This window comes from Alligator mississippiensis, chromosome 2 (genome assembly GCF_030867095.1).
Source record: "Alligator mississippiensis isolate rAllMis1 chromosome 2, rAllMis1, whole genome shotgun sequence".
Classification (NCBI taxonomy): Eukaryota; Metazoa; Chordata; order Crocodylia; family Alligatoridae; genus Alligator; species Alligator mississippiensis.
The window spans coordinates 306678414-306692602 of record NC_081825.1 but is presented as its reverse complement, the minus strand read 5'-3'; positions in this window follow the sequence as shown (position 1 = coordinate 306692602).

The window sequence follows — 14189 nt, the reverse complement described above, 5'->3', positions numbered from 1 at the left end:
CCCCCACTGAGACCAGCCCAGCTCCATCCTCTTTGCAGCCCCCCTGCAGGGAGGTGAAGGCTGCTATTCAATCCCCCTCGGTCTTCTCTTCTCCAGACTCAATCAGCCCAGTTCCCTCAGTCCAGTGGAGGGCAATGGGCAGGGTTTGGGGGCTGGGGCACATGACAGGTGAGAAGAGGCTCTCTCCAGTGTGTCCTCATCCTTTCTGTTGTGGGGGACCCACAGCTGGACACAGGACTCCAGATGTGGCTGAATAGTGCTGAATAGAGGGGAAGAATTGCTGCCCTCGATCTGCTGGCAATGTTCCTACCAATGCAGCCCTGGATGCTGGTAGCCTTCTTGGCACCAAGCAATGTGACCAGCCTATGCCTCCATCTCGGTGCATCTGGGCCGTGGCAGCCGGGTTGTTGATGCACTTCAGGCAAACAGCTTACCCTTGGGAGGAGACACAAGGACACTCAGCAGACTCTCTCCACCTGCCAGAAGTGCTGCCTCTCCACCCATTTGCAATGGGCTGTGCTTTGTTCATCTAACAGCTCCAAGTCATTTGCCTTGAGCCAGCCCCGGAGGCACTGGGCCACGAGCCTGGTGGCCTGCTCAGTGCACAGTGCCCAGTGACCTGGATGTCATCCCACCACTGCTGAGAGCCCAGGAGCTCAGGCCAGTGATGCCTTCACCCCAGATAACTGCTGGAGAAGGTTTTTGGGGGGTTTTTTTTGAGCCATCCTCCTTAAACTCCTCCAGTGCAAAAGCATAGGACTCTGCTTGCTCCCCCTCCATCTCAGCACGTAGGGCTAGCATTAAAACTAGTGCTTCCAAGGCTTTGTGCAAAAAAAATATCTGGCCAAGCTGCACGAAGTGGCCACGTGGTGATGCTTGGCCCAGCAGCGAGGAAATCCTCCCTTGGACTCCCTGATTGCAGCATTTCAGAATACGACCAGCTTTGCCATCGGAGCTGCATATGTCTGGTAGGATCCAGCAGGTTAATGTTAGAATCATATCAAATCACCCTGTAGTGATTACTTCTGCTTTGTCCAATCCATCCTCCTGTCCAAAAGTCACAAAGACCAGAGAGTAGCATTCGTTGTTGTAAAAAAGAAATGAATTGCAGGGCAGAACACCGTGCACTTCGAAATGCATGATACATACGCGATTTAGTAATTCTTCCTCTCATTACTCTGAGATAAAAAAGCACCCCTCCATCGCTCTGGGCACCTTTGACAACTTTAAAAATAAAGCAGCACACAAACAGATCTATCAATTCAGCCTCCTGTTGCCTAGTTTGGATCAGCAGCCTGGTCTGTACGCGGTTATTCATCCTGTCCTGGATTCTGTTTCATAAGTGTGAAAGAAAGAAGTGCCAGAAACCCGGACAAGGGCTGGATCCTCCTGGCACCAGACCCACGAGCTGGGGACATAGTGCTGCTCTCACTGCACAAGCCGAAGTGCTGACCGCTGCTCAGGCGGCAGGGGATGGTGGGGGTGGTTTCCGTGGCCTGCGCTGTGGGCTGGGGAGGCGATGCTGCTCGACATTGCTCCAGCCCGGCTTCCAGCGTGGTAGGAATCTGTGCGCACCGTGTGTCAGTGTCCCCAGTTTGCCCCATAGCATGCAATGCGTGCTGTTGTGTCCATGTTTGTAGTAACTGGGACTCCTGGGAGCACAGTGGAGCCCCCAAACCCCGCTAGCATCGAAGGGAGAAGGAGTAGCCACAAACTAACCATTACTGGTATTAAAGGAAAGGTTGTAGGGATCACGTGTGACTCCATACTGAAAGGCTAGACGGTCTGGGAGATGATAGAGGCCACTGAGAAGCAGAGGCTGGTATTCTGGTCCCTGTCTCAGGTGAGTCAGGATGAGAGGCAGACAAAGGGTCTGAAGAGGTAGCCCACAGCTCCACCACCAAACCTGTTGTTTTCATTCTTCTCATTCACGTGTCTGTATTTACCTGGTGATTACTACAGCGCATGCACACTCACATGTCCACATAGACACACACGCATGCTTTCTCTCAGTTGCCTTTATGTCTTCATGTGAAACCCAGAGGGAGAACTGAGCATCATTCCTCCACTCCTCGGGGTGCAGCGGCTCGGACCCTGGAGCCCTCTCAAGCTGGTGTCTGGGAAAGGCAGCCTCATCTGAGCCCACTGCTGCTTTCTAGGGGTGCGCCGAGCTCACCATGGCCCGGGCTCTGGGCCCTGCTCTGGGGCTGCACGTGCAGCGAATGGAAACGTGCCCACTTGCCCCTGTTGGAGTGCGGACGCTGTCTGCCACCAGCACGTTGCTGTGAAGCACTCTGAAAGCATCACCATGCCCCTTTACAATCCACACCTTGAATACTGTCCCCAGGTGTGGCCCCCACACCTCAGATAAGATACAGAAGAACCAGAGAAGGTCCAAAGAGGGGCAGCAAGGATGATGGGGGCTGTGGAGGGACTTCCACACGAGGAGAGTTGAAAGAGGCCAGGCCCATTCAAGAGGCCAGGCTACAAAAAAGACACTTGAGGGAGATCACGAGAAGGGTTTACAAAATATTAAATGGTGAAGAGGAAGTCAGCAGGGATTTATTATTGACCGTCTCTCGACACAAGAACTAGGAATCGCAACATGAAACTAGTCAGTAGCAAGTTTAAAACGACCACCGGGAAGTTATTTTTTCCCCCCGCTCGTTGTGGGATTTAAGTGTGGGACTCATTGCCACTGCGATTTGGGCCAGATTCATGAAGGGATTGGTGCATTCTTGGAGGAAAGGGGCATCAGTGGCTATTGAGCACGGGGTTGAGGGGCACCATCTCTGCATCAGACCTTCCTGGACCTGAAATGCTGGCGGCTGCAAGGGAGAGGGGACAAAGCCCTGGTCCTACCCTGTTCACTGTCCCTTCCAGCCTCTGCTGACGGCTGCGGTGTGACATGGGAGACCAGGCAAGATGGACCCAACATCTGACCCAGGGCACGGCAGTTCTGATCTCCTTTTCTTCCCCCCAGCACGATGCTGCTTCCCCGACTCCTGAGTGGGGTGCAGACATCACGGGTGTCCAGCTGGGGAGGAGGAGCAGCCCGCCATCTCCCAGGGAAGCCCAGTCTCTGCCCCGCAGGACTGGGACAGTCGCAAAGGGTTTGCGTATTAGCACACGACCACGCATTACTGCATGGCCTCTCCCCTGCATTCCCAGAGCACCGCGGGGTCTGTGCCTTTTCCCGGGGGCAGATAATGTCAGCATTCGGGGCAGTTGCTTTGCCTTGTCTTTCACCTGCTGCTGCAGCTCCACCGTGGCTGGGATGGGAGAGGGATGTCAGGCAGTGCAAAGCAGGTAACCTGAGGGAGCAGCAGCGGTGCAGGAAGCACTTGATGGCAAGGACCTTTAGTAACCTTCCTCCTCCAAGTCCTGCATTACTGTCCAATGATATCACTTACCTCTGAGGCTCCTGCTAGCGCCCCGTCCTTACTAGGCCTTTCTTTGCAATAGCCCATAGCTCTTTGCATGCAGCCCATCACTTGTGTCCATCCTAAGTCCCTTTGCTTTGCTTCCCCTTCCTTTGGCAGACAGCATGGCAATGCTGGGCTGCATTAACAAGGAACTGATGGAGCTTGCTAAGTCAGAGGTGAGTGCCTGTGTGCAAAGGAAAAGCAAACTGCTGCTGACAGGGGGATTGTGTGGCAGGGTCACAGGTGTGAGCACGTGTCCACTTCCATGCAGCATACACAGCCCATGTAACAGCTTCCTCTGGGCAGGCGCTCCTCACCCTGACCTCTGTTAAAGCCATGTGCTATTTACCCAGCTCCAGCAGTTCTTGCTGCCAGGCAATCAGGCACGCATTTGGATACAGATACACCATGGACCACCAGCTTCGCTGCTTCCTTGTTCGAAAGGTCTGCTTACATGCATGCAAATGGTAGCAGGCTCATGGCAAGGCAAGCCTATAAACTCCTGGAGGGACAGAGATACTGTTCTAATCAGTGGGCGAATTCGCACTCTGGAGCCCTGGTCCTAGGCGCGACAGACCGGTACCCGCAGGCCCTTCATGGCCACGCTGGTTAAGCACCTTGCACTCATTAATGGGTTAGCCCTGCAGAGGCAGGAAGTGCGAGCCCCGCTCTGCAGATGGAGAATGGACGTGCAAGTAGATGCATGAGGCTTCTTGGGAGAAGACGGGCTGGCGAGACTGAGTCCCTGTCCTGTGACCTGTCGGTTAGATCCCACTCCCTGCACCGACCCCACACCAAGAAGTAACTGGTAAGCAAACGGATGAGCTGGAGGCAGCAGGGTGGGAGCAGCAAGCAAACAAGGCAGCTTCAATGAGTGCTACAGGCAATGTGATCAGAGCCTGGAAAAAGGCCGGATGGGCAGATCGAGGAACGACGTTGCTGGAGGCATTGTCTGGAGATCACAACTGAGGCAAACGAATCCCCCAGCCATCAGAGACCTCACTGAACACGGAAGCAAATTGGCTGTCAGACAACGGTGTCTGCTTATAACTTTAAACGCCTCTTAATTAAATAAGGGAATCTTCCCAATCAGCACATAGCTTTGCAAGGGGCAACGCCAAATCCTCAGGCAGGCTCGCAGCTGTACGATAGACGTGCTGATGAGGAGAGGAACCGCCGCTGCAGTCCACTCTGCGTGGGCTGGGCTCCACCGAGGACGCCAGGTTGTAAGACACCGCAAGAGCCTGACACTAACCAGCATTGCTCATATTGCCGTTGTCAGAGCCAGTGTAACCAGGCCAGCCGGCGCCTGCGGGCACAGACCACGGCTCCAGCACCTCCACACCGTCCGAATGCGGCCTGCAGAGAGGAAAGCACCTCTTTCTCTCCAAGTGCATCAAAACCAATGTCCTGATCCAGCTAGTTGAGAATACTACTCTAAACACTGCCCTCAAAGCAATGGCACTCTTTCTAGCAACAGAGAAAAAAACAAAATAAAGAAGCCTCAGACATTTAAAAAAAAAATTCTTCTTGGAAAATTTAACTTGGTTTTACTGAAAGACTAGGAAAGAGAAGCACTTTTCACCCACATGTTTGCATATTTTGCTGTGAGCGAAATCTTGCATTCTCTAGGAATAAACTAGACCTGCACCTCATCTCACAGGTGGCACAGTAGGTCTTCCAAATACACGAGCGTGACCAACAGCTCTTGGTCTCAATGCACAGCCAGCTGGGACAGGAGTGGGGCCGAGGAAGGAGGGGATACCCAGCCCCTGGCCCCCAGCCTGGTGTCACGGCTCTGGAAAATTGCACTAGTGGCATTAATATAAGTGATGGGACCCGAGACCGAGCGCATGACACGGCAGCATCCATTCTGCAAGGACGACAGCTCTCCAGGGATGGGCGCTGACAGGAGGATGCTGCATGCTCCGGGCGCCGTCAGCTTTGAACGAGGCTGCTGCTCCCAGGCGGCCCGCAGAGCGAGGCAGACCTGCTGCTGGCCTGCTAAGCAAGGTGGACATTTTTCCAGTGGAAACACAAACACTACCAAGTTATTTTGATGGCCCGTGACTCTCAAGCAGTGGCAGCAGTGGGAGCAGCCCTGGCAGCGGACGATGTAAGTGGGGGTGCCCAGCACTGCAGTGAAGAGAGGGCGATCGATGGAAGCAGCTGAAAGGAGGTGTCCAGCCCTGAGCAAAGTCAGGGCTTCTCCCTGCTCTGGGTTGGTGCCATTTTAGCCAAAGCAAGTCTAGAAGTAAATTCCCAGGAGCAATGCTGGATGTTGTCTTGGGAGGAGAATGTAACAGGAAACCAGCCCCAGCCCTGCCAAGGACATTGCTTACCCAGCGAGGTGGTGGACTCTCCATCCTGGGAGGTTTTGAAGACCCCGCTCAACAAAGCCTTGGCTGGGATGATGTAATTTATCTAGGTGGGGCTGGTCCTGCTTGGAGCAGGGGGCGGACTAGATGTGACCTCCTGGGTCCCTCCCAGCCCTCGCTGTCTATGATTCCTGACATAGCTCCCTTCTTCTGCATCCACTAGCAAATATTGTTATAAATGCAACTGAAAGTTTTCAGGAAGCTAACTTGACTCTGTTGAGTGATGGAGTGGGTTTGGCAGGGTCTGAGGGTTTCTTTTCATAGCCCCTGTTCTTATGCAAAATGAGTCCTTCAGTGGAGGGAATACAGAAACAAACTTTATTTGCTAGTAGTATTCGTAACTGGGGAATTCCTATAAAGAACAATCCCGTACATACCCAGGTATACTTTATAATCCAAGCAGGAATAAGCTTTACAGGAATAAGCTTTACAGCTTTTATTCCAAGCAGGAATAACTCTTTACATCTTCAAATCCTAAGACTTCTAAAAGGTGGTCAGTCTAAATTCAGAGACTAAGGTTTAAGTGGGACCAGATCTTCATTACATCTGCAGACAGGAACCTCAGCAAAGGATGCCAGAAGGACCCAACTCAGAGCACTGAGATCCTTTTCCGATAAATGCAAGGATCTCCACCTTGGGAGGAAAAACCTGCAGCATCCTTATAGGCTTGGCACTGCTATGCTGGCTAGCACTATGGAAGAGAGAGACTTGGGGGGGTCAGGATTGACCACAAGATGAACATGAGCCTGCAATGCGATGCTGCGGCTAGTAAAGCGACCAAAACGCTGGCTTGCATCCATAGATGCTTCTCAAGCAAATCCTGGGACGTCATTCTCCCCCTGTACTCGGTCTTGGTGAGGCCGCAGCTGGAGTACTGCGTCCAGTTTTGGGCTCCACAAATCAAAAAGGATGTGGAGAAGCTTGAGAGAGTGCAGAGAAGAGCCACGCGCATGATCAGAGCTCAGGGAAGCAGACCCTACGACGACAGGCTGAGAGCCCTGGAGCTCTTTAGCCTGGAAAAGCACAGGCTCAGGGGTGATCTGATGGCCACCTACAAGTTTATCGGGGGTGACCATCAGTATCTGGGGGAACGTTTGTTCACCAGAGCGCCCCAAGGGATGACGACATCGAACAGTTACAAACTGCTACAAGACCATTTCAGGCTGGACATAAGGAAGACCTTCTTTAATGTCCGAGCCCCCAAGGTCTGGAACAGCCTGCCATTGGAGGTGGTTCAAGCACCTACAGTGAACGCCTTCAAGAGTAAATTGGATGTTTATCTTGCTGGGATCCTATGATCCCTGCTGACTTCCTGCCCTTTGGGCGGGGGGGCTGGACTCGATGATCTTTCAGGTCCCTTCCAGCCCGAATGTCTATGAAATCTATGAAAAGTATGTTTCCTTCAACACAGAACTTGGAGCTGTGAGGCAGAGGGCTCATGGGGAAGGGTTAGGTGAAAACAAAACAAAACAAAGCATTTTAAATTTGTTTCAGTTCAAACTATTTTTTTTCTTCTTCATTTGGCCCAGAAACTTTTTTCTTCATTTGGTAGACATTGTTCTTTGAGTGAATCTGATGTTTTTTATTAGACCAACTTATACAGTTGGGGGGGGGGACATTTTGACAACCTTTTGGGTTTAACAACCCTTTGCCAGGTCGAGGAGGTCTCTGCAGGTGGCGTGTGCTCTTCCCAGATGAGCACATTCCTACCCACCACCATGGGTTTTTTGACGTGCTGAGGGGGAAATTTCCCTCCATGTACTTTATTTTATTGTCCTCTCTCACACTGATCCTCTCTGGGCTGTCTCAAGATCGGCATTTCCAAAGAGAAGTCTTCCACTTCCAGTGCACACTTGGCTTCAGGAAGCTTCCCAAAAGCAAGATGAAGGCTGGCTGGGGATGGACCAGAATGGGCCAGGTGTATTTTGGATATACAGCAGGTATACAGGTCTAGGTGGTGGAGGGGTGCGTGGAGAGGACTTCTCTGGAAGAACCTACCCCATTCTTGGGCCTGCTAGAGGTTTGCCTGCAATTACAGGTGTTAATTACACAACATGCATTTTTCTTCTCTCTAAGTCACAATAGTCTTTGCCTCTCTCACACAAGATGCTTTTAGCAAGTGATAGATTTGGTGAATCCAAGTTTCTTCATTAGCTCTGTGGTCTCATTAGGATATAATTACCTCCTACAATAATAAAGGTAACGATAGACCTCATCTGCTTAGTGCAACATAAATCAATGCATTATTAATAAGTAAGGGACATTGTGGGTGATTTCCCCCATTGGCAAGTGTTACATTTTCCTGCCAGGCAGTCTGCATCCTCTGAAATGATTATTTAGGAGCATATGTTCAGCGTGACAGCATTTCCCATTCTATGGTATTAACCAGTTTATTACTGGTCTAGATTTGGGAAAAATCAGTTTAACATGGAAAGGAGTCTTTGAATTTTTATTAACTACTTTTCCCCCCCCTTCTTGCTCTTTGTTGCTATGGAAACCTCTCTTTTTTATTCTTAAATCATTTGATCGTAACATTTCCCATTAAGCAGATTTACATTTCCCTTGCAGCTGCAGTCACACCTTGGTAGAAACAGCTTCCCTAAGTGATCACTGACCATGCACTACCAGGAGTTTTGCATTTCTTCATTACACCAGAGAGATGAATCTGTGAAATCCCCTCCAAACAGCTTGTCCTTTGCAATATCAATGTGATAAGATATGTCAAGCTCCGAGGGCTGGGCTGCGTGGTGCTACTACGCGAGTACAGAAAGAGGCTACACGAGCGTTGGCCCAGCGAGAGCATTTCCTGAGTCCACAGCACGATCCAGGATGCCCTGGGGAGTTTCCAGGGCATATTGGTCATGTGCTGGCAGAGACCAGTCCCCAAGCAAGCTCCTTCCCTTAACTAACGAAACAGTCTTATTTATGGGATATAATTACCTTCTGGGTTAAATCTGAGGTGCACATAATAAACGGATACTCAGCTGGCAGAGCATTTACACATCCAGCCCCTGAATAATTCCCCCAAAGGAGGAGAGTCCAGGGACCTTTTAGGGATATGTGAGCTGCTCTTTTGCTCTTCTGGATACACGGCGACACTTTTGCACACCACGTTCCTAGATAAATAGCTTGTAAAGCCAGAAAGTACCCTGCTGACCGTCCAGTCTATCATGTATGACACAACACAGAGGGCTTCCTTGAATTAATGCCTGCATGAACTAGGACATTTCTTGAGGAAAACAACGTCTTTGATTTAAAAACAAACAAACAAACAAAAATGCCACTGATACCGAATCCAGCACAACCCTCTGATCTTCAGTTATTGTGCAAGTCTGCAGGGCCCCACACAAGGCAAGGGCTATACTTCCAGTCTGAACTGGCTTGGCTTCTACTTCCAGCCATTAGATCCTGTCACACCTCTGCCAGAAGAGCCCAGATACCCTTTCAGTGTGTAGCTATTAATGGGCTGTGGCTAAGTCAAGCCATGATCTTCCATCTGATCAATGGACAAAAGAGGGATCTCTTTGAGTCCAAGCACTTAATGCTCCTACGGGTCTTCTCTGAACCCGCTCCCATGTCTCACCGCCCTTCCTAACACAGTACTGGCTACACTAGCGCCATGCTTTCTGTTTTGTTTTATTTTGGTTTTTATCATCCTAAGACCATTTTCTGGCCAGCTACAATCTGAGGGTTGTATTAGACATTTTGGCCACAGGAAGCACAGCTAGAGGAGTCGGTTATCAAGAAGTAAGATAGAGCATTAACTTAGAGCATATTGGGTACTCCGTGGTACCTGTGTGCACACACTGCTTTCAGGGAGGAGCAGATTCCCACACATTTACTGCTGGGTACAGGCCTGCACAGAGGTGGACAGAAGTGAATACGTTGTAAATTTGCACCCAGCTTTACTTACGGCAACTTGCCCATGTAGCCACACCAGAGTCACGAGCGGCAGGAGCCCCCGGACCCTCGAGATCAGCCCCCCGCTACCACAGAGAGCTGCACAAACCGAGAAGCACCACCTGAAACCTAGGTCATTTCCCCCACTCCTCCCAATCCCACTGGGAGACAGTTCATGAGCTGGACCCTGCAATCTGTCAGAAGCCTTCTTTCCAGCCTAGAAATTGTCATAGCCTGTATAGACCCATTTGTTTCTTGATAACATTATCCTTTAGCTTAAACTGCTCTTCCCCTTGGCATTCACTCCACTGATGTATTTAGAGAGCGAAGATATATTCATTCATTCTCAGCCTTCGCTTTGCTAGGCCAAAAAAACAAGGCCTTCAAATCTCTGCTCATAAAATAGGCTCCCCTTTTCCCTGACCCTTACCCCTGCCCTTTAATGTCACTTACTCCAGTTCGAATGCATTTTCTCCTAAAGGTGCATGACTGGAACTGCAAACAGTGCTCGAGAGGAGCACTCAGTGCTCCCCAGGGCGATGAAAGCGACTCCCTATCCCTGCAGGAAACGTCTCCTGACACCTACAGGAGTCCATTTACCTTGTTCACACTGATGACTCGGGCATCCAGTGGTCAAGTCTTTCGTCTCTTCCATCATTTCTGACGGGCAAGCTCTGATGGTCACTGCTATCATTATCCTCATCATAATCATCATCATCACCATCCAATTCTTGTTTTAGCTTCTGTGACCTGGCACTCCATAGGACTGACTTTCATCCCATTCCTATAAGAGCTCATGCACAGCTGATTATTCACCAGAAGAGTGTTTTCAGTCACCATTTCCCAGAGTTACTAGAGAAGGTCCTGCATCCTGTAAATGCAGCTTTCATGCTTTGCTTCTGGATGCATGACTTTCCATTGGTCTATATTAGACTCACATATATATTTTTTTTTTGTTGGCATCCAGGATAACAAACAATGCAGCTTGTTCTGAATCAGGGGCATGTCCTCTTCATTAACGTCCTGCTCTCCAATCACTGCAGCACTGGCAAACATAACCACTGATAATCTGAAGTCTTCTGGAGAACTGATTAACATATTAACTAGCATAAAGTCAAGAATTTAACAAAGTCTGCTTGAAACGCATTTGTCTACACTTGATGGTAACTCCTAATTTACAATTGCATTTTTAGATCCATTTAGCACATTTTGGTCCATTTAATAATGTCTGCTATTTCAGTTTCAGATTGGTCTAGTTTCTTAATCACTATGTCATGACAGAGGAAGCTAAGTGCTAAGACAAAACAGTTTAATGTAACTGAAAAATCAGCTGATAGAAATAATCTAAATGATAATGGAGAATGCTCTAGGGACATTCTTCTAGCTACCCCAAAATCACAGTCCTACAGTCAAGGTTGTAGCACACAAGTCTGGGTTACAGGGGCAGAGTAACCCACGATACAAGGAGGCTGCAGCCTCCAATACATCTGTGAAGAGGTGCGGTGAGTTTTAATGGAGGACGTTGGGTATAACCTGCAGGATTCCTCTATGATTTCCATGTGACCAGGCCCCTGAGGGGAGTTGTGTTGGGAAAACTTCTTGGAAGGGCATCCATAGGCTCATGGGTCATATCATACGGGCAATGGTTTGACCACCGTGGCCGGGCTTTAGGTGCAGCATTGGATCTAGGAGCAGTGGAAGATGTACGTGGTGTGGGGATGAGTTTCACTACAGAGCACAAGATGGGAAGCAAACCTTGCATGAATATCTGACCAGCTGTAGACAAAAAAATTAATACATAAATAAATACAAAGGTGGGGTATTCAGAAGTGTCTTTCAGCCTGTTTAAATATTCTGAGTTGAAATGATGTTTGATTGAATCCCAGTGTTTTGCTTGCTCCAGGCTGCAGTGTTCCCAGTTTGAATTGCTTCTCCTATGCTTTGTTAATCTTCTAATCATTTTGTTCTTAGTTCTTGCTGCTTTCTTGATGCACGGCTGAAGTCCCTGTACCTGCACAAGTCTGAGAAAGCCTGGCCCGAAATCTAGGTCCAACTCTACCAATCTGCCCTGGTGTAAGTAATAAAGCTGGGAGCCTGAGAGCTGATCCTGAATTACAGGAGCCCAGCTGTGGAGTTAATTACCCACAAAGTCACATGCTCTTCTTAATTTTCAGTTTAAAAAATTGAATAAAGAGATGAAAAGGAACAAAGCTTTTTTAATTTTTTTTAATTTTGCCCATATAACATTATTTCCAGCAACCTGAATGCCACTGAAGCCCCAGCAACTTGAGATAATTATGCAATCAGTTACTTCACTGCTATCCTCTCTATTCACAGGAAACAGCCTTTGGTTTCAACTCCTTCCCTAAAGCAAGCAGTTATCTCAGCAATGCCACATGGCCTGGAGTCTAAGACAAGTGCTTTCAGCTGCCTGGGGAAAGGTTTTATCTCCACATAACCACATGTTCTGAAGTGGCTTATTTCCATATAACTTTTATTTTTAGATATAATTGTCTTTTAGGAGGCAAAGGTAAAGAAGAAAAAGAGAACAATTCTGAAGATACTGAGTCATTGAACATAGGCACCGATTTGTTTCCAGCCCTATGTTTCCAGTCCCATGACAACTGAAAGAGCATTAGACTTGCGCTATAGAGCCAGGACAACCCCAATGCAGATGGACAGTGGCCGCTTGGCTGTCTGGCACTGGAGTCAATGCAGCTAAGAAAAGTTGGCAGACTATTGGCAAATCTGATCCAGTCTTATCCAGGTATGTCAGCACATGTCCCATACCAGACAGCCCCTGCTCCCTGCCTCCTGACAGCCTGGTGGTGCAGCCTCTCAGGGCCATTTGCACAGCTGGGAAACAACTGGCCACGAGCTATGCGGTTCTCCTTCAGTACCTACTTTTCCTACATTAGGATTGGCATGTCCTCATCAGACAGGTCTCAGCTAAGCAGGGACCTGCTAATTAGCCAGGACCAGGGTTTCAAAAAGCACTCTGCTCCCTATAGAGAGGCCAGAAGTGTTACGCAGCAGATGGCTATCCCCAGACATTACTGAGGTGCCTGGAGGGCAGGCCAACCAATCTGAAATACAGGCCCTGACCAGCTTAGTGTCCAGCCTGCGAAGCTACTGCACTCCTGCCCTTGGCCGGCTGCAATCTGCTCCCCCTTTCCCAGGTCCATGCCCTGAAATCAAGTAGGAGCAAGTACAAATCAGATATTTCTTGTTCCTCATCTTTATTTTTTTCACAATAAACTGAATTGCAATCAATTTGATTGAGAAGTCACAATAAAGCTAAAATAGTATAGACTTTTTTTCTTTTTTTTTTTAAACTCAACATTGCCGTTGGCAGTCAACTGGTGAATACCTTTTTTACAGTACAGCCATTGCCAGCAAACACAATACAATAGGATAAAACACTAATTCACAATATGCTCCCAAGGTCCTTTGAGTAATCCCTTGATATGATATGGATGGATGGAGGGCTGCGTGGTGGAAGGGCAAGAGGGAGGGAGGCAGATAGCCTGGTCACTGGCCCTTCCTGGTTACTGATGACCGCACAACCTTTATGGAGTGATGGCATTACTGGGGAGTTGCAGGGTGGACTGCTATCAGATGGAGGGAGGGCGAATGCTTGGCCAGTGCTTGTGTGCAGCCAGCATTTCTTGCTAAACAAACCCACCCACAAAGCTTAATTATCCAGGCACGGTCCCCTAGAAGCCCCTTGGGTGGAGACGTATGGCCCGACTCAACTGGCTGGCTGAGCCAGGCCATGGGTGGGTGGGGGAGAGGGAGGCATCCTGTACCCCCTTCCTGGTTATTGAACATGTCCAAGCAGGAAGATGGCTGGGTCCAGGGGGGTCCCAAGCAGGGTCCTAAAGGGTCCCGCTTAGGTGGAGATGAATGCCTGACTCAGCTGGCTGGGGGTGGGGCCGTGCTACTCTCTGTTACATTGTAACTTTGGGATCTTTGCTTAGGGAGGGAGGGAGGGAAGGGCCTCTGGGGGGGAGGGGGGTGGCTTTCTACTTTCTGTTATCCTCATTTATTTACATTATGTTTCGTTATTTAAACTACTTTCTGTTATCTTCATTTATTTAAAATCTTCTTTCCTTCCGCAAGTCAGAGAAGAAACTCAAGGAGGCAGAGCGGTGGGCGGGTGTCAGAAGACATGTACCCCCGTCCAAATTTGCTGGGACATGTCCAGTAACCAGAAAGAGGGCAAGAAGATTATGAAATGGGCCTGCAGAACTTGTACAAATCAAGGTGATGCTCGGAGCAAAGCCAGCGGAGAGCTTGGACTACCCAGAGGAAAGCGAAGCAGTGGAAGTGGACCGGGCTGCGCAGGCATGGGCCCCCGAGAGCAGCTCGGACTGGCGGGAGTGAATCGTGCTGACGACTTGGGATGACCAGCAGTGGCTGGAGGTGTTCCCGGTGAAAAGGGAGATGTTCTATCCTGTTCTCTCGATGCCGGGGCCCCACATTG